Raw genomic sequence first — 20,689 nt, 5'->3', positions numbered from 1 at the left:
ATATGGTGTAAAACCAAAAGAATAGGATGATTAGTATTTTATTATAATAAATTAAACTATTATACTTTTAGAACAAATTTTATCTTTACCATTTTATTTAACTAGATTATGTCATATTTTTATTATTAATTTTATCACATCATTTTATTTGTTTTTAACTTTATTTTTTAGTTTGAGACAAAGTTAAATATAATATTACTATCAGCCCGACTTAACCCCATGGTCACTAAAGTCATTACTTGGAACCCATAATTTTTTTTAGAGGTTCCATTTTTTAAAAAGGTATACTTATATATGTTACTAAAAATATTATATGTACTTCCTGTTGTAAAATATAAGGTGGATGTCTATGTAAGATGGGATCCATTATCTTTTTCTTCATTTCAATCACATTTATTCTTTGTGATTTGTGACCAAGGTTCTACTATGTTCATTCCATTTTTGGCTATAAATAGCCATATCAAAATGATGAAAATACATAAAGACAATTATCTCTTTCTTTTTGTCAATTATCTCTCTTTCTCTTTCTGTCTTCCTTTCTTGTTAATTTGTTAAGTTAGTTTGTTTTATAACATGTTATCAGGACGTGACTCCATTATCTTGAGCTATTTTAAACAGAAAATATGAATATGCCTCAAATTTTGTTTGGATCAATAATCAATCATGAAGATATTTGTGTGATTGATAGTGGAACAACACATGTCATATTCAAAGATAAGAAATACTTTTCTTACTTGCTTAAAAGGAAAGCAAATGTTAGAACAATTTCTGGTAATTCGAAATTGATTGAAGGTTCTGGAAGAGCTACTATATTTCCGCCTAAGGGAACAAAACTTGTTATAGAAGATGTGTTGTTCTCTTCTAAATCCACAAGAAACGTGTTAAGTTTTAAAGATATCCGCCAAAATGGATATCATGTTGAGACACTAAATGAAAGAAATATTAAATACTTTGGTATAACCAAGAGTATCTCAGGCCAGAAATATATTTTGAAGAAATTACCAACCTTGTCTTTTAGCCTATATTATGCAGACATTAGTACAATTGAAGCACATTCGATCATAAACCAGAAGGTTATCGATTTAAATGCCTTTGTGCTATGGCATGACCAAATATGTCATCCTAAATCAATAATAATGAGACGAATTCTTGAAAATTCAACTGGACATCCATTAAAACACCTGAAGATTCTTACAAATGATGAATTTTCATGTGCTGCATGTTATCAAGACAAGTTAATTGCCAGACCATCATCACTGAAGGTTGGCGTCGAATTCACTGATTTTTTAGAACGTATACATGGGGATATATGCGGACCTGTTCATCCAATTAGTGGGTTGTTTATTTATTTTATGGTCCTAATAGATGCATCTTCAATATGGTCTCATGTGTGTCTCTTATCATCTCGCAACCTGGCATTTGCGAAATTATTGGCACAAATGATAAGATTAAGGGCGCAATTTCTAGATTATCCTATTAAGACTATTCGCCTCGATAATGCTAGAGAATTTACATTCCAAGTTTTTGATGATTATTTCTTATCAATTGGGATAAGAATTGAATATCCTGCTGCTCATGTTCATACTCAAAATGGCCTCGCAGAGTCATTTATTAAGTACCTACAATTGATAGCAAAACCACTACTTATGAAAACAAAACTGCCCACTACTATTTGGGGCCATGCTATCTTACATGCAGCAACACTCGTTCGTCTCAGACCGATTAATTATAATAAATACTCTCCGTCATATTTAATATTTGGTCATGAGATAAATATAGCTCATCTACAAATTTTTGGTTGTGCGGTTTACGTGCATGTAGCACCACTACCACAACTCATTAAAATGGGCCCTCAATGAAGGTTAGGCATATATGTTGGGTTTGATTCACCCTCCATAATTCGCTACCTTGAACCATTGACCGAAGATTTATTCACTACTCAATTTGCATATTGTCGGTTTGATGAAATGAATTTTCCACAATTAGGGGGAGAGAAAAAGGAACTCAAAAGGAAAATTGATGGAAAGTTTTACCACTATCTCATTTTGATCCACATGCCCCTTTATGTGAGCAGGAAGTCTAGAAAATCATCCACTCACAAAAAATAGCAAATCAAATGCCAAATGTATTTACTTATTTGAAACGGATAACTAAGTTACATATTCCTACAACAAATGTGTCTATCCGATTTGATATTTCAAAAGGATCATTTACTAGTGTCATAGCTTCTGAATTCCAAACATGCTTGAAACGTGGTAGACCATTGGATTCAAGGGATAAAAATCCAAGAAAAAGAAGCACGAGAAATGATAAAGATGACACTATAAAAGAATTTCATGAAGAAGTTCTAGATCTGATTAATCCTGATATTCCTGAAGAAATCAGTGAATCCGAGACTCAAGTGAATAAAGAACTTTCATTGAGTTCTACTGATGAGGGATAAATTTAGATCGATCAAAAATTATTATGGATAATATTTTTGCATATAATGTTGCAATTAATCTTATGTAAGACAGTGAGGATCTTGAGCCTAAATATGTTGAAGAATGTAGACAAAGATGTGATTGGCCAAAGTGGCAAGAGATAATTCAATCAGAATTAGACTCACTTGCTAGACGTGAGATTTTTGAACCTGCAGTCTAAGCCCCTAATGATATAAAACCAGTTGGCTATAAATGAATTTTTGTTCGAAAATAAAATAAGAGAAATGAAATTGTAAGATACAAGGCAAGCCTTGTTGCACAGGGATTCATTCAAAGACCCGATCTCGACTATGAAGAAACATATTCACCTGTTATAGATGTAATAACTTTTTGATATCTTATCGGTTTTGCTGTACATGAAAATCTTGAAATGCATCTAATAGATGTGGTTACACCTTATCTTTATGGTTCACTTGATAATGAAATTTACATAAAAATTTCAGAGGGATTAAAATTATCTGAAATGTGTAATTATAAGTCTCGGGAGATGTTCTCAATCAGATTATAAAGATCATTGTATGGTCTAAAATAATCAAGTCGTATGTGGTATAATCGTCTTAGTGAGTATTTGATAAATGAAGGTTATATAAATGATGTTATTTGTCCTTATATTTTTATTAAGAAAACAGAATCAGAGTTTGTTATACTCGTCGTTTATGTTGATGACATAAATCTCATTGGAACCCCTGAAGAGGTCCAAAAAGCAATTGAATATCTAAAGAAAGAATTTAAAATGAAAGATCTTGGAAAGACAAAACTTTGTGTTAATCTGCAAATTGAACATTTAGCAGACAAGGTCTTCATCCACCAATATGCCTACGCTGAGAAAATTTTAAAGCAATTTTACATGGCAAAGCACATACCTTAAGTAATCCAATGATTGTTCGATCACTTGAAGTAAATAAAGATCTGTTTCAACCTCTAGAAGAGAATGAAGAGCTTCTTAGTCCTGAAGCACCATATCTTAGTGCTATTGGTGCACTTATGTATCTTTCTAACACAACCAAACCTGATATAGCATTTTTTGTAATTCGCTAGCAAGGTGTAGTTCTTCTCCAACGCTAAGACATTGAAAATGTGTCAAACATATTTTGCGTTATCTAAAAGGGACTGTTGATATGGATTTGTTTTATACTAACAAAGGTTGTGTAGACCTTGTTGGTTATGCAGATGCAAGTTATTTATCGGACCCACATAAAATACGATCTCAAACAGGCTATTTATTCACATACGGAGGAATTGCTATATCATGGCAATCTATGAAGCAATCCATTGGTACTACTTCTTCAAATCATGCTGAGATAATAGTGGTTCATGAAGCAAATAGAGAATGTGTATGGTTGAGATCAATTATACAGTTTATCAAAGAAATATGGGGCATAAAGGATGATGGCAATACCACGATCATGTTCGAAGACAATGTTGTGTGCATAGCTCAATTAAAAGGAGGTTTCATAAAAGGAGATAGAATGAAACACATTTCACCAAAATTATTCTTCACACATGATCTCTAGAAGAACGGTGATATTGATGTTCAACAAATCCATTCAAATGATAATCCAACAGATTTATTCACCAAATATTTACCAGCCTCAACTCTTGAAAAGATGGTACACAAGATTGGAATGCGAAAACTTAACCATCTGAATCGTGGCTTCATCATGGGACGTAGAATATGCGTTATACTCTTTTTTCCTTAGTTTAGATTTTGTCTCACTGAATTTTTCTAACAATATTTTACATGAGGCAACAATCAATATGTATTAGGAAAAACTGTTTATATTTGTATTCTTTCATTAGAACCTTAACATGGACATTTAAGGGGGAGTGTTGTAAAATATAAGGTGAATGTCTATGTAAGATGGGATCCATCCTCTTTTCTTCATTCCAATCACATTTATTCTTTGTGATTTGTGACCAAGGTTCCACTATGTTCGTTTCATTTTTGGCTATAAATAGCCATGCCAAATTGATGAAAATACTACACAAACAATTATATCTCTCTTTCTGTCAATTATCTCTCTTTCTCTTTTTATCTTTCTTTTTTGTTAATTTGCTAAGTTACTAGTACAAAAAAAATATTTAATGTGGGACGGTTAGTTTCCTAGAGAAAATGTAATAAATTTTTGGAATAGTTTCTTTAGGTGAGAAGTTGTACTTCCTTATTCATATTTTAATAACTTGGGCCTATATTATTGTTTACCTTATATTCGTCTTTTCTAAAAAAAATTAATCTCTTTATTCTCAATATTGAGCTTCATTTGTAAAATATATTGAGTTATTGTTGCTTACAAATACAAAAGAAAATTATCTTTTGGTGTCTCCTTCAAAATTTTAGATCATTATATCGAAGGAACACAACACTATTTTGATATGTTATATCAACTTAATAAAATTCTTGAGCAAGATTTTATTATTGTAGCTTTATTTTATAATTTTTCTTAAAAATTTATTCTTATTGATATTTTAGTTCATAAGTATATATATTCTTGTTTTAGTTATTATTAAAATTTATTCAATTTAAATATTTCAACTAGAAAATATGATTTTGATTTTATAAAAGAGAAAACTTGAAGAATTAAATAAATCTCAAAAAGGAGCCTTTGATAGAATTTTAACAAACTAGTTTAGAGTACGTACTTTGCACGTGTATACCACGTCGTGTAGGACATAATCGAAGAAAACTTCCATACCAAAAATTTTCTCATTCCCACATATTGGACTTATTAACCATGAATCAATCAAAAAAGTTTAATTCATTACCGCTATTTATGCAGATCAAACCAAAAACATTTTAATTGATAATTTGTCAATATATCTTTTATGTTGTGTATTGATGTTTTGAACTTCTTGGTATCTAAAGTACTTTCGTCAAATTATGAGTTAGATTTATCCGACAAAAGAAAGATAGTGAAAAGTAAGTAGATTGAGGATTAAATTCATCAGCACACGAATAAATTATACAAAAAAACATCAACAAGCAAGAAAATAATAAAAAAGACTATTTGAGTGATTAATTAGAAAATCAAGAGGAAGACTATTTGAGTGATTAATTAGAGCATGAAGGGAGGAGAACATCTATATTATATTTATAGAATCGAAACATCCCGTCATTAGGGTTTTCTGAGATAAATTATTACTACGTATTTTTTTTATAATATGTCATATTATATAACTCAAATAAAGAAAATATTAGTACACAATATTTAGTTGGTTTCAAAGTTCTAATAATAGAAAAATAAATTACTATTTTTAAATATTTAAAAATAGTAAATGACACCTTTTAGGATTTAAAAAATAGTAAATGACACCTTTTAGGATCCTTACAAAACCTTTTACCATACCAAATATTTAGGAGTTGCCCAACCTTATAGCCTTACACATTAACTTTATCTCTTATAAATGGATTTTTCTTAACCTTTTTGCCTATATTTTGGATAATTTTTAGAATTTTTTTGGCATATTATTTTGAAAGATTTTTGACTTTTTTTTGGGATCAACTCTATTTTTGTTGGAAAGGGATTCTCCTTGTGGAAATTTAACTATAATAAGAAATTTTCTCCATTTTGATTTTTGTTATGTTTATTATAGTCAATATTTAATATAATTAAAATACTGGTATAATAATTGAAGGAAAATATAAAAAGACGATTTTATCTAAAATGGAGTATTTTAATGAAGGGCACAAATTCCAATCAACTTTTCTAAGTACCTTCATGCTTTTAATATAGTATAGATAATACAAATCTTGAATCAAAAAATATGGGAGGAGGTTCTTCACTGAACAAGTAACTACTAAAGTTGAGTTAGATGATAATAACATTGCAAGAAAAATGGAAGAAGTTCCCAGAAAATGTGACATAGTTTTTGATAATCAAGAACTCCTAAATAATATAAGTAGCTATATCTCCTAAAATATATATGATCCAAGTCAGTGGAATAGTGTAAATATAAAGTTGAAAGATCTACAGTAGAAAATGAATTTATTAAAACAAATCGATTATAAAACAATAATTAATGACTTCACATCTAAAAAAGCTAGAGAAAATAGACTTTAAATAAAATTATATATGATGATCTTTTCTTTTTAAAAAATATATTAGTGCCTCTCTCTATAGTTTAGCTTTAGCCCCCAATCTTGCTGAATCGGCCCTGATTAGGATTTTACCCTATGCAAGACTTCATATTTATAAATTATCAAGATATAATTTGTTAAAGTTATGATGACCCTTAATCCTAACCCGTTAAATGGACCAATTAATCAAGTAAGCCTATTTTAATTATTAAAAGACAATTCTAAGTTTTAAAAATAGTTATTACACCAAAAGCAATGCATAAATTAGAAGTGGGAAACACATAAGCAATCCCAAGAAAATAGAGATATGAATCATGAGCTACTACTCCCTCCATTCCATATTAGATGAGCATCTTATAACAATAATTGACTCATATTACTTGACCACTTACTAAATTATGATAGAATTAATTAATTTTTTTTCATTTTACCCCTACAATTAATATGACCTTTGGAAGTCAAAACAAATTTTGAAGATCCAAGAACTTCTATTTTCAAGAGTCTAATTGAATACTCTATGTATACTCTTACTAAATTATTTTTGTGTGCATTGATATGAACAAAGGAAAAACTAGTAAAGTTGGTCAATCTATTAATGATATCTTAATCACCATCTAAAATAGAAAGTGTCCATCTAATATGGAACGGAGGGAGTATATCTAAACTAGAACAAGAAATTCAACAAAGTACTGTAACGACTTGTTCCTGTCGTTATGGATAAGCCAATGAGGAAGAAATTTGGGCCAGAAAATTTTTGAGTAGTAACTTAGAATTTTGAGAGTAGGCCAAACTTGGATGGAATCTGAGTCAGGTGAGGTCTAGGGCAATTCGATAAAAGATTGGGGTTGATTTCTGATTTTTGATTATTTGAGCTGTAGCTAAGACGTTAAGAAATCCATAAGGCCTTAGGAAGTGAATTTGGGTGAGTAGAACTTTCAAAATCTAATTTGGCGTGAAGAGGTTATTTTAGAATGTCAAGATTTGAGGTGGTGCTGCAAAATGGAAGCTTGGGTTACAAATTTTGAGTTTTTGTCTTCATAAAAGCCACCATAGCGGGCTGAATCCCGCCGTAGTGATGGCCGCTATAGCGGACAAGTGGTTTTTAGTCAGAAAAGTCCCAAAACTATTTTTATTTCTACAACTTCCTTCTTGGAGGGCTAGAGACGACCTAGGGCTATTTCTTTTAAGTTTTTCACCAATTTCTTTGGTAAAGGTAAGTTAATCATTCTTCTAACTTGTAATTCAATTCCTAGAACTTAGAATCTATCGGAATTCTCGTAGGGGAAGGTTTTGCCCTAAAATTAATTGTGGAAAAAGCCCTTGTTAGGTGAAATGATCATGAAATTAGGTAAGGGTTAGGATTTTGATATAATCCGAGTAATATAGGTCATTTTCATTGATTACGTGTATACTTTGTTTGTTTTATACCAAGAAAGAGCCAAAGCATTGGAAAAAGAGAAAATTCCAACTCTTTAGAATTTTTAAAGCTTGTTTCGAGGCAGATGATGGTTGTATTTTTCTGTTTGTGTTATATGTGCCACTTAACTACTTCACTAGTATTGCATGCATGAAAGATGATTAGGGAAAAGGAAAGAACATGAAGTGAAATGATATTTTGTGATCAAATTGCATGCAATGAATGTGTTACTTGGTTGTATATGTATGTGTGCCTATTCATTATGGTTGTGACTTCATGTTTGATCCTGTACCACATCGGTACATTTAGATTGGGTACCACATCGATACAACTAATTCGGGTACCACATTGGTACATTTAGAATGGGTACTATGCAGATACACTAACTATTGTAACGCGTATCACGTTGATACACTAACTATTGTAACGAGTATCACGCAAGTATAGTAACAAGTTGGATATGGGTTCCATTAGAGGAACATCATTTGACTGTTATATTGTGAGTGAGTATATTTACCTGTATATAGATTTAAGAGTTTGCATAACTGTGATGCCTTGCTATGTTGTAGTTTCTTGTTCATATTTTATTTATTGGAAATGACCGCATGATCTTACCAGCACACAATGATTGTGAACTGATATTGCACTTGCTCTTTCTTTGTTGAGTATAGGACATATTCAGGTGGCTGTTAAGAGACCTCAAATAGGAGATTAGTGATTGTTCGGATTCGTAGGTAAGCCAGTTCTTTCGGGCTGTTGTGGATTCATCTTAGTTCTTAGTCCTTTCTTCTTGGACTCAAAATTTTAGATTCTTACTTATTATTTATTGTATTGGGGGTTGCACCCCCTTATTCTTGACCCTTAGATAGAGTTTTGGTATAATGACTTTCAGATTCTAGGGAGGTTAATTTCTGCATGTTTTTGATAACATTATTTGAGTTTATGGGAACTCAGCTTTTAGACTATATTTAAAATGTTTCCACTTTTATTAACTATTGTTTTTTGTTAATCACTTGTCGTAGCTGTGTTAGTATTGGTTCTACCACCAGAGGGTTAGTATAGGTGCCATATATGATGGGTCAAAGTCGTGATAAAATTGGTATCGAGCCCTAGGTTCGTTGATTCATTATACCAAAATGAGTCTAGTAGTTTCTTGCGAAATAGTATGGAGATGTCTTTATTTATCTTCGAGAAGCTACAAGACTTTAGGAAATCTCTCAATCTTCTTTCTCCCTACGTGCTAAAAGTTAAATCCAATTGGTATCTGGCAATCTAAATTAGTATCTAATCTCTTTTACTTTTCTATCCATAGATGCTTAACACGGGTCACAATGGTGCAAGGACAATAACTCCAGAAAATGAGCTAGTAGTAGAGACAACAATTAGAGGACGCGACTACGAAAGGGGCAAGGGCAGGGCAGGGAAGGGGCAGTGGCAGAGAAAAGGCGACACCACCAGGAGTGAAGCTCATCCTGAGGATGCACCAAGAGGAGCGACTCCTCCCCTACCTCAGGAAGATGTGGAAGAAAATATTGAGATAGAAATTGAGGAGGACGCGTGTAACACCCCCTAAAAACGTTGTATATGATGTTCCAATTCTCGATGAAAATGATATCACTTCTGTATTTTGGGCATAACTTTTAATAAGATGGTCAAAATTAAGTGATTCAAATTTTTGAATAACCTGAACATCACTACCTACAACTTTTGTGAAGACCATATTTAAGTTTTGGAGGTTAAGTAGGTCAAATAAATTAATTATTGCAAGATATGGTGTTGTGATGAAACTGAGTATTTGTAGAAGAAAAATCATATCTCACTGTAGGATGCTCCAAATAGGTTGATTCTTAAACGACATAAAATTAAACTTCTATAGCAATAATTCATATAAAGACACCAAATCCTAATGATGAAGTTATTCTTTTCAAACGCAGCTCCAAAAAAAGGTATTCCGTTAAAAGAAGGTTCATTTCACCAACCATGGAAAGATCTAGATCTATTTGACATCACCCATGACATCAATAGTCCTCCATTTGACATCACCCTTTACATCACAATCTTTCATTAAATTTTCAGATTTTTCTTTATAATTATTTTAATTATTGTTAGGTCTCTCCTTCATACCTATAAATACCTACCTTATTTCATCATTTTGTTTATCAAGATTTCTCAAGCAACTTTTCTCTCTATACACTCCTTTATTCATTCTCAAAATATAGTTTTAGTTCTTAGTAGTGTAGAAATACTATTCCGGTGATTCATATACTCCGGGTAGTACACAAAATGCTCTGAAGAGGAAAAAATGCTAGAATTCAAGAGTATTTATTAAGTCCTTCGATTCTGAGTAACGCTTCAGATTCCAGGTATGTAAGACTTCAATGAGGGTATTCCTTCCACTCTAATGCCTAAAGTATTTTGATTATATAATAAATTATATTTTTTTTCTTTAAGTTTTACTCTAAGTTATGTGGGTGTTTATCCATAGGTTCTTCCATCCATGCAGTGCAACAACTCTTTCAATTAAATCTCTTGATTTCAAATAATATTTTCTTATGGATAATTCTTATTTTTTCTTAATAGCACGAATCATAATTAAACTAATGATTATTGATCTATTTTGATTCATCATGATTTCGTATGTATGAATTGATGGTTTGCAAGTAATTTCTCTATTTTATCTCTTTAAAATTTTTTGAAATTCATGGCGGATTGTTTAAAACATGATTTTTAATTAATGAATTTTATAGTATTTATGTATATTTATTTACATATATGTTTGCAAGTTGAAATAATTTGAACCCACCTAGTTTTACTATATTTTTAATGAAGTTTGGCTTAAAAGCTTTGACTCAAAATGAATGTTTGTGAAAACAATGTCTATGATAAAAAGAGAGTCTTACAAAATAAAAGAATGATGAAATGCTATGAATGATTGATTATTTATGCTATAAGGATAATTCTTGCATATTTGAATCACCAAATATTTTATTGAGTTATTCTACTGAATGATGTGTTGAAAATCTCAAGCTATATGCTATGACTATTTTAAAGTATTAAACTATTTCGTGGGATTGACTTAACACCGAATGGGTCAATGAGGTGGGATTCGGTAAGGGAATCCTAGTAGCAACTCCTTGTCTCATTAACTATGTGCCAACATTGGAGCCCTTGTAGGCTTAGGCTAATGGATCAATGAAAGCCCTTAAAGTTAAAGTTAAAGAAATGAGTGGAGTTGACGGAGTTCTACCCGGAAAATAGTCTCCCCAGCAAACGTAGGGGGTTATGTTGGATTCCATGTAACAGCTCGCATGGTCTTAAATGTTGGTTATGGTCATTTTCCCACAAAATGAATATTTTAAAGGATATCTATATGATTGATTATGTATGCATTTCATTATGTTTCATATTACATAAATGTTTTAATGTTTTCTCAATATTCATGCATGCTTACATACTTAGTACATCTAAAGTACTAACGCGTACTCGGTTGTCTATATGATATAACCATGTAGGGACCGTTGCTCCTCCTCGTTTTTCTCCACGTGGCTAGTTGAGATTTTGTTTAAAGACTACTTTTGGTGAGTTCCCATGTTCCGGGAACAATATTCCTTTATCTTTCTAGTTTATGATATATTGAGATCTTTAGACACTTACTATGTTATTTCTTCCTATTATGATTGAGGGTGAGCTAGGGACTTGTCTTAGCCCCGTTAAATCTAAAATTTAGAGGTATTATTGGACATATGTAAGTTGAAGATTTACTATTATGATATCTGCTTGTTTATTTATTATTATTACCTATAAAAGGATAAAAGAATACTAAGAGGCTTGTTTGAGGTACTTTCGGGTTCCTTATTCACCATGTCACATCTAGGCCCTAGGCTTGGGTCGTGACAAACTTGATATCAGAGCCTGAAGTTTTAAATGGTCCTAGGAGTCCAACATACCATGTCAAATAGGATCTTGTTCCTGATTATGAAGTGCGCCATAACTATGAATAGGAGACTATGGGATGTTTAGGAAAGTTTTTACTTCTTTCAAATTAATGTCGTGCCTTAGGGTATCCAAAGATTTCCTTTAACTAATGACCCATTTTGTGTTCTCTAGATAATGACTCATGGAAGAGCACCTCTAAGAGCAACGGTTGACGATGAGGACCAAACTCCTCCGGTTCCCAATGCCCCATATTATGAGGAAGGAGTAACCCATGCCGAGTTTCACAATATCATTATGTTTTTGACTCAAGTTGTAGCCAACCAAGGGCATCAAGGTGTTCCTCCTCCCTAAATGCAAAATCCAGCCTCTAGGATTTGGGATTTCCAAAGGATGAATCCGCTCGAGTTTGATGGTTCTAAACTAGAAGAGGACCCTATGGAGTTCATTTATCAGGTGTACCAGATTGTGTCTATCATGGGTGTGCCACCAAATGAGAAGGTCAAGCTAGTAACCTATCAACTCAAAGGTGTGGCTCAAGTGTGGTACGCATAATGGGTTGTTGAGAGGGATGAAAAAATGGGGCCGATAGGATGGGAACAATTCAAAGGTTTCTTCCTGGACCACTTCTTCCCATTAGAGCTAAGGAAGGCCAAAATCTAAGAGTTCATCATCAAGGGAGTATGAGCGTGAGGGAGTATGCTCTCAAATTCACTATATTGTCAAAGTATGCTCCCTTCATGGTCTCCGACCCAAGAGCTAGGATGAGCAAGTTTATTTTTTGGTGTCTCAAGCTTGGTTTTCAAGGAGTGCAAAATGGCCATGTTGTTCAAGGAGATGTACATCTCTCGGTTAATGACTTATGCAGAACAAATTGAAGAAGAGAAGCTGAGAGAGAGATCAAGATGGTTCAAAAAGGCTAGAGTGGATGGTGGAGGGTTTAACCTTCAAAGTTTGATTATGGTAAAAAAGACAAAGGTCAAGGTGGGCAACGGTTTGTGGGAAAAAAATCCACCAATACTCCTCCTCCAAGGTTCAACAAGGACAAAGGTGCTAAACCAATGGTTCTAAGAGAGAATGTTGCTGCTCAAACATTCCTCGCTTGCAAGAAGTGTGGAAGGACTTACAAAGGAGAATGCTTAGCCGGCTCCAATGCATCCTTTAAGTGTGGCAAGTTGGGCCACCATGCTAGGGATTGTAGAGATGGTGGTGCTAGGCCTCAAGGCCAAATTGCTTATGGTCAACAAGCTCAAGGAGGTGTCCAACACACCAACTGCTTTTACGCCTTGCATGAGAGACGAGAGGTTGAGGACGCACCCAATGTCATTACTGGTATGTTAAAGTCTTTGCTTTTGATATGTATGCACTATTAGATCCAGGTGCAAATTTATCATTTATTACTCCATTCCTTGCTAATAGGTTTGATGTGTTACTCAAAATTTTATTAGAGCCCTATTTGGTGTCTACCCTATTAGTGAGTCGGTTATTGATAGAAGGGTCTATAGGGTTTGTCTCGTGTCTATCTTGCATAAATTTATTCCTTGTGATCTCATTGAGCTTGACATGGTAGATTTTGATGTCATTCTTGGAATGGATTAGTTATATGCATCTTATGCTTCCATTGATTATAGGACTCGTCGAGTCAAGTTCTAATTTCTAAATGAGTTCGTTATTGAATGGGAGGGTCGTGATTCGATGGTGAAGGGTAAGTTCATTTCTTATCTTAAGGCCCAAAAAATAATTTTTAAGGGTTGTATTTACCACATTGTGAGGGTTAGGGATATCGACTCCAAAAGTCCTCCTCTTGTGTCGGTTCCCATAGTCAATAAGTTCCCCGATGATCTTCCCGGTGTCCCTCCCAAAAGGGAAGTTGATTTTGGTATCGATCTCCTCTATACCCAACCTATATCTATTTTTCCTTACTAGATAGCCCCGACAGAATTAAAAAAGTTGAAGGAACAATTAAAAGACTTGTTAGAAAAGGGGTTCATACCACATATTCCGCCTTGGGGTGCTCCTGTGTTATTTGTGAGAAAGAAGGATGGATAGCTTCTAATGTGTATAGACTACCAATAATTATATAAGATGATCATTAAGAATAAGTACCCACTCTCTAAAATAGATGACTTGTTAGATCAATTACAAGGGGCAAGTCACTTCTCCAAGATCGACCTTCGGTCCAGCTATCACCAACTACGGGTGAGAGAGTGTGATATTCCCAAAATAGCTTTGCGAATAAAGTATGGTCACTTTGAGTTTGTGGTGATGAGTTTTGGGTTGATGAGTGCACCGACGACGTTCATGGACTTGATGAATAGAGTGTTCAAACCTTACCTTGATACACAAAGGTGGTCTTCATTGATGATATTTTGATTTACTCTCGGGGTGAGGAAGAACATAAAAATCACTTCAGAGTTTTGCTTCAAACGTTGAGGGATAGACAATTGTTTGCAAAATTTAGTAAGTATGAATTTTGGTTGAAAGAGGTGGCATTTCTTGGTCACATAGTATCCGGTGATGGGATCAAGGTTGATCCTAAGAAAATGGAGGTACTCAAGAATTGGCCTAGACCGTTGTCCCCTTCAGACATTAGGAGCTTCTTGAGTCTAGCCGGGTACTATAAATGGTTCGTCAAAGGGTTTTTTCCATCTCATCTCCTATGATGAAATTAACCCAAAAGAAAGTCAAATTCATATGGACGGATTAGTGTGAGAAGAGTTTCCATACCTTGAAAGATCAACTTACTTCCGCTCCTATTTTGACTCTACCAGAAGGATTAGAAGGGTTTGTAGTTTATTGTGATGCTTTAAAGATTGGTTTAGGTTGTGTCTTAATGTAAAATGGCAAGGTCATAGCCTATGCTTCTAGATAATTAAAGGTACATGAGAGTAACTACCCTACCTATGACCTTGAATTGGCGGCCGTTGTTTTCACTCTAAAGATTTAGAGGCATTACCTCTATGGGGTGCATATGGATGTCTATACCGATCATAAAAGTCTTCAATATGTGTTCACCCAAAAGTACCTTAATCTAAGGCAAATGACGTGGCTAGAACTGCTTAAGGACTATGACATGAGTGTGCACTATCATCTGGGTAAAGCCAATGTAGTTGTCGATGCACTTAGTTGAGTGTCTATGGGGAGTGTGGCCCATGTGGATGAAGGGAAGAGGGAGTTGGTGAAAGATGTTCACCGATTGGCTAGATTAGGGGTGAAGTTGTGTGGTATTGATGATGGTGGTATGGTTGTTCAAAATAGGTCTAAATCCTCTTTGATGGTGAATGTTAAATCAAAGCAAGATCTTGACCCGACGTTTATCGAGTTAAAGAAGTTGGTGAAGGAAAAGAAGATAGAGGTCTTTTGCCAAGGGGGAGATGTGGTGCTATACTACCAAGGTCGGCTATGTATTTCAGATGTTGATGGCCTAAGGAGTTTGATCTTGATGGAGTCTCATAATTCTACATACTCCATTCAACCCAGTTAGATGAAAATATACCGAGACTTAAAAGAGTTCTATTGGTGGGGTGGCATGAAGAATGACATAGCAAGGTTCATGTCCGGATGTCCGAATTGCTAATAAGTGAAGGACGAACAATGTTCGGTGGCCTATCCCAAGATATTAAAATCCCTACTTGGAAGTGGGAATATATGAATATGGATTTTGTAGTGGGTTTGCCTCATACCCAAAAGCGTCATGATTCGATTTGGGTAATTTTGATAAAATGACTTAGTCGGCTCACTTCCTACCGGTTAAGACTTCCTATTGTGCTAAAGGTTATGCCAAATTATATATTCGAGAGTTGGTGAGGTTGCATGGTGTGCCATATCCATTATTTCGGATTATGGCACCTAATTCACTTCTCACTTTTGGAAATCATTTCAAAAGGGCCTCAGTACTAAGGTAAAATTGAGCATCGCATTCCATCCTCAAATAGAAGGGCAAGCCGAAAGGACGATTCAAACACTAAAGGATATATTAAGGGTTTGTGTGTTGGAGTTTAAAGGAAAGTAGGATGATCATCTACCGCTCATCGAGTTTGCCTATAATAATAATTACCACTCAAGTATTGAGATGACACCGTTTGAGGCTTTGTATGGGAGATGCTGTAGATCCCCGGTTGGTTGGTTCAAAGTAGGTAAGATGACCTTGTTGGGGCCCGATTTGGTACTTGATGCTTTAGTGATGGTGAAGATCATTAGAGAAAGGTTGAAGACTGCTCAAAGTTGTTAAAAGTCCTATTCTGATACTAGAAGAAGGGATCTTGAGTTTAATGTGGATGATTAGGTGTATCTGAAGGTTTCACCCATGAAAGGTGTGGTTCGGTTTGGTAAGAAAGGGAAATTGAGCCCTAGGTATGTAGGGCCTTATAGAATCATGAGACGTGTTGGCAAGGTTTCATATGAGTTGGAGTTGCCTTTTAAAATGGCCATGGTTCATCCGGTGTTCCTTGGGTCTAGGTTGAGAAAATGTATGGGTGATCCTAGTTCCATTGTTCCTTTGAGAGTAATGAATGTTGAAGAAAACTTGACCTATGAAGAAGTTCCGGTTGAAATTTTGAACCGGCAAGTTAATAGATTGAGGAACAAAAAAGTTGCATCTGCTAAAGTCCTTTGGAGGAATCAACAAATCAAAAGTGATACATGGGAAATGGAAGCGGATATGATTAAGCGATTCCCTTATCTTTTTTCCTCTACCCAAACCTAAGATATTAAGTTGTCCTTGCTCAATTACTTGAAATCCTTGCATTTCAACTTTTCTTGTCATATGCTTGCAAAATTATGAAATATATTTCGAATGATGTTTTAAATTGCACTATTGTATTAATGATGGGTTGTTGGTTTACTCTCTACTCTATTCAAGCTAATTCTTTACTCATTCGAGGACTAATGTTCCTAAGGGGGAAATAATGTAACACCCCCTAAAAATATTGCATATGATGTTCCAATTTTCGATGATAATAATATCGCTTCTGTATTTTGAGCATAACTTTTAATAGGATAGTCCTTAGGTGATTCAAATTTCTGAATAACTCTAACATAATTACCTACAACTTTTGTGAAGACCATATTTTAAGTATCAGAGGTTAAGTAGATAAAATAAATTAATTATTGGAAGACATGGTGCTGTGATGAAATAGAGTATTTGTAGAAAAAATATCATGAGTCCATTTGGATTGGCTTTAAGTTGGTCAAAACCAACTTAAAGCCCCTTTTCAGCTTTTGGATGTGTTTGCCTAATGCTAACTTTAAGCCAGAAAGTTCTTAAAGTCAGCCAAAAATAAAAAGTTAGGATTCCTAACTTTTTTTTAAGTGCTTAAAGTCATTTTCTTTGACCATGAAAATTATTTTTTTATCCCTTATATTTTAACTAAATTTCCAAACTACCTTTTTTATTCTTTTAACCCTAAAATTCACATAATTTTCCTTATTTAAGCACTTTTATCCAAACACTCAACTGCTTATTTATAAAAATAACTTTCAGCACTTTAAAGTTCTAAAATCACTTCATACATAAAAGTTACTTTTTTTAAGCCCATCCAAACGGGCTCCATATCTCACTGTAGGATGCTCCAAATCGGTTGATTATTGGACGACATGAAAGTAGACTTCTAGAGCAACAATTAATATGAAGACAATACCAAATCCTAATGAGGAAGTTATCTTTATCAAACGCAGCTCCGAAAAAGGATATTCCATTACAAGAAGATTTATCTCACCAATAATGAAAAGATCTAGATCCATTTGATATCACCCATGACATCAATAGTCCTCTATTTGACATCAACCATGACATCACAATCTTCCATTAAATTTTTAGATTTTTCTTTATAATTATTGTTAGGTTCCTACTTCACAACTGTAAATACCACCTTATTTCATCATTTTATTCATCAAGCTTTCTCAAGCAATTCTTCTCTCTATACACTTTTTTACTCATTTTCAAAATATAATTTTAGTTCTTAGTAGTATAGAAATACTATTTTGGTGATTCATATACTCCGGGTAGTACACAAAATGCTCCAGCGAGTAAAAAATGCTAGGATTCAAGAGTGTTTATTAAGTCCTTCGATTCTGAGTAACATTATGGATTCCAGGTATGTAAGGCTTCAATGAGAGTATTCTTTACACTCTCATGCCTAAAGTATTTTGATTATATGATAAATTATGTTTATTTTCTTTAAGCTTACTTAAAGTTATGTGGGTGTTTATCAATGTGTTCTTCTACTCATATAGTGCAAAAACTCTTTCAATTAAATCTTTTGATTTCAAGTAATATTTTCTTATAAATAATTCTTATTTTTACTTAGTAGCATGAATCATGGTTAAACTAATGATTATTGGTCTATTTTGATGCATCATAAATTCATATGTATGAATTGATGATTTGCAAGTAATATTTCTATTTATCTATTTAAAGGTTCTTGAAATTCATGGCGGGTTGTTTAAAACATGATTTTTAATTAATGGATTTCAAAGTATTTATGAATATTTATTTACATACATGTTTGCAAGTTGAAGTGATTTGAACCCACCTAGTTTTACTATGTTTTCAATGAAGTTTGACTTAAAAGCTTTGACTCCAAATGAATGTTTATGAAAGCAATGTCTATGATAAAAAGAGAGTCTTATAAAATAAAAGAATGATGAAATGCTATGAATGATGGATTCTTTATGCTATAAAGATAATTTTTGCATATTTGAATCACCAAATATTTTAATGAGCTATTCTACCGAATATGATATTTTGAATTCTCAAGATATATGCTATAACTATTTTAAAGTATTAAACTATTCCGTGAGATTAACTTATCACCAAATGGGTAATTGAGGTGAAATTCATGAAGGGAATCCTAGTAGCAACCCCTTGTCTCATTAACTATGTGCCAACATAGGAGCCCTTGTAGGCTTAGGCTAATGGATCAATGAAAGCCCTTAAAGTTAAAGTAAAGAAATGAGTGGATTTGACGGAGTTCTATCTGGCAAGTAGTCTCCCCGGCCAATGTAGGAGGTTATATTGGATTCCATTAATAGCTCGGATGGTCTTAAATGTCGGTTATGGTCATTTTCCCACAAAATGAATATTTTAAAGGATATCTATATGATTGATTATGCATGCATTACATTATGTTTCATATTACATAAATGATTTAATGTTTCTCAATGTTCATGCATGCTTACATACTTAGTACATTCAAAGTACTTATGCATACTCTTTTGCCTACATGATATCATCATGTAGGGACCGGTGTTCCTCCTCGTTCTCCTCCATATGGCTTGTTGAGATTTCGTTTGAAAACTACTTTGGGAGAGTTCCCATGTTCTAGGAACAATACTCCTTTATCTTTCTAACTTATGATATGTTGAGATCTTTAGACACTTACTATGGCATTTCTTTCTATTATGATTGAGGGTGAGCTAGAAACTTGTCTTAGCCCCGTTAAATCTTAAAGTTATAGGTATTATTGGATATATGTAAGTTGAAGATTTAGTATTATGATATCTGCTTATTTATTTATTGTCATTACCTATGAAAGGCTAAAAGAATGCTAAAAGGCTTGTTTGAGGTACTTTCGAGTTCCTCATTCTCTATTTCACGTCTAGGACCTAGGCTTGGGTCGTGACAACGCATAACCAAAGACGGAAGCACAAGTTAGGATTGCAGGACTTCTTCCTTTGGATCTGGGGATGGTTCAACTGGTATTGACTTTTCTAAGTGGGTTGGCCGACTCTGGGGCCACTCCCATGATGCAAGTTGCTTAAGCTCAAGTTACTCATCATGTTGCTACTACAATCCTTCAAATGGGTGGAGTATTCGATATCGATGCCTTTTTCCATTTTCTTCTGAGCCCTGTGATGAGTGGCACTGAACAAGAGATATTGACCAAGTTTTTGAATTTAAAGCCTCTAGTGTTCCATGGTTCTAAGAATGAGGATGCCTATTAATTCATCTTGGACTACTCTGAGAGACTTCACAAGTTGGGTATTGTGCATGGGCATGGGATTTAGTTTGTGACTTTTCAGCTTTAGTGTGAGGAAAAACAATGGTGGAGAGTCTTTGTGGAATATTGATCATCAGTCTTGCCTCCACTCACCATGATCCAGTTTTATGCCTTTTTTTTAGATAAATATGTGCCCTAAACTCTAAGAGATCTAAAGAAAGATGAGTTCATGGCTCTTGAGCAAGGTAGCATGATTGTAGCCACTTATGAGGCTAAATTCTATGCTATGTCTCGGTATGCTATGCAGTTGGTGAGCATTGAGGTAGAAAAGATCCAATTTTTCTTCAAAGGTTTGAATTCCAATGCAGGTTTTATTGGTAGACATGATCTCTATAGGTAGGAGATTCAATGAAGTGATTAATTTTGTTAAGAAAGTGGAAGGAGTTTGACGAGAGGGGCAGGCAAAGGCTTTGACTAAGAAGCCCAAAAATGCATGCAACGACAATAGTTCTTACTCCAAGGGTTTAGGTCAACATGCATTTGCATCCCGGCTGATTCATTCAGTTATTCCCATATCCAGGGCTGGTTACTTAGGGACTCCATAACAGAATTTAACTCAGGATGGTTAGGTAGCCTCATTCTCCTCAGCCAGTAGTAAATCCCTTAACTGCAGTTGCTATAGTTATAGAGAGCTAGGATATATGAGAAGGGACTGCCCTCATCCTCTCATGATCGATCAAACACAACAATAGAATCAGGTGGTAGTATTGATGGGCAGATGTAATAATGTTAGAGGATGTCCACATGGTGGGTGAGGAGAAAATTAGAGTGATCGTGAAGG

This window comes from Solanum dulcamara, chromosome 1 (genome assembly GCF_947179165.1).
Source record: "Solanum dulcamara chromosome 1, daSolDulc1.2, whole genome shotgun sequence".
Lineage (NCBI taxonomy): Eukaryota > Viridiplantae > Streptophyta > Magnoliopsida > Solanales > Solanaceae > Solanum > Solanum dulcamara.
Note: the sequence above shows the minus strand (reverse complement) of the source record.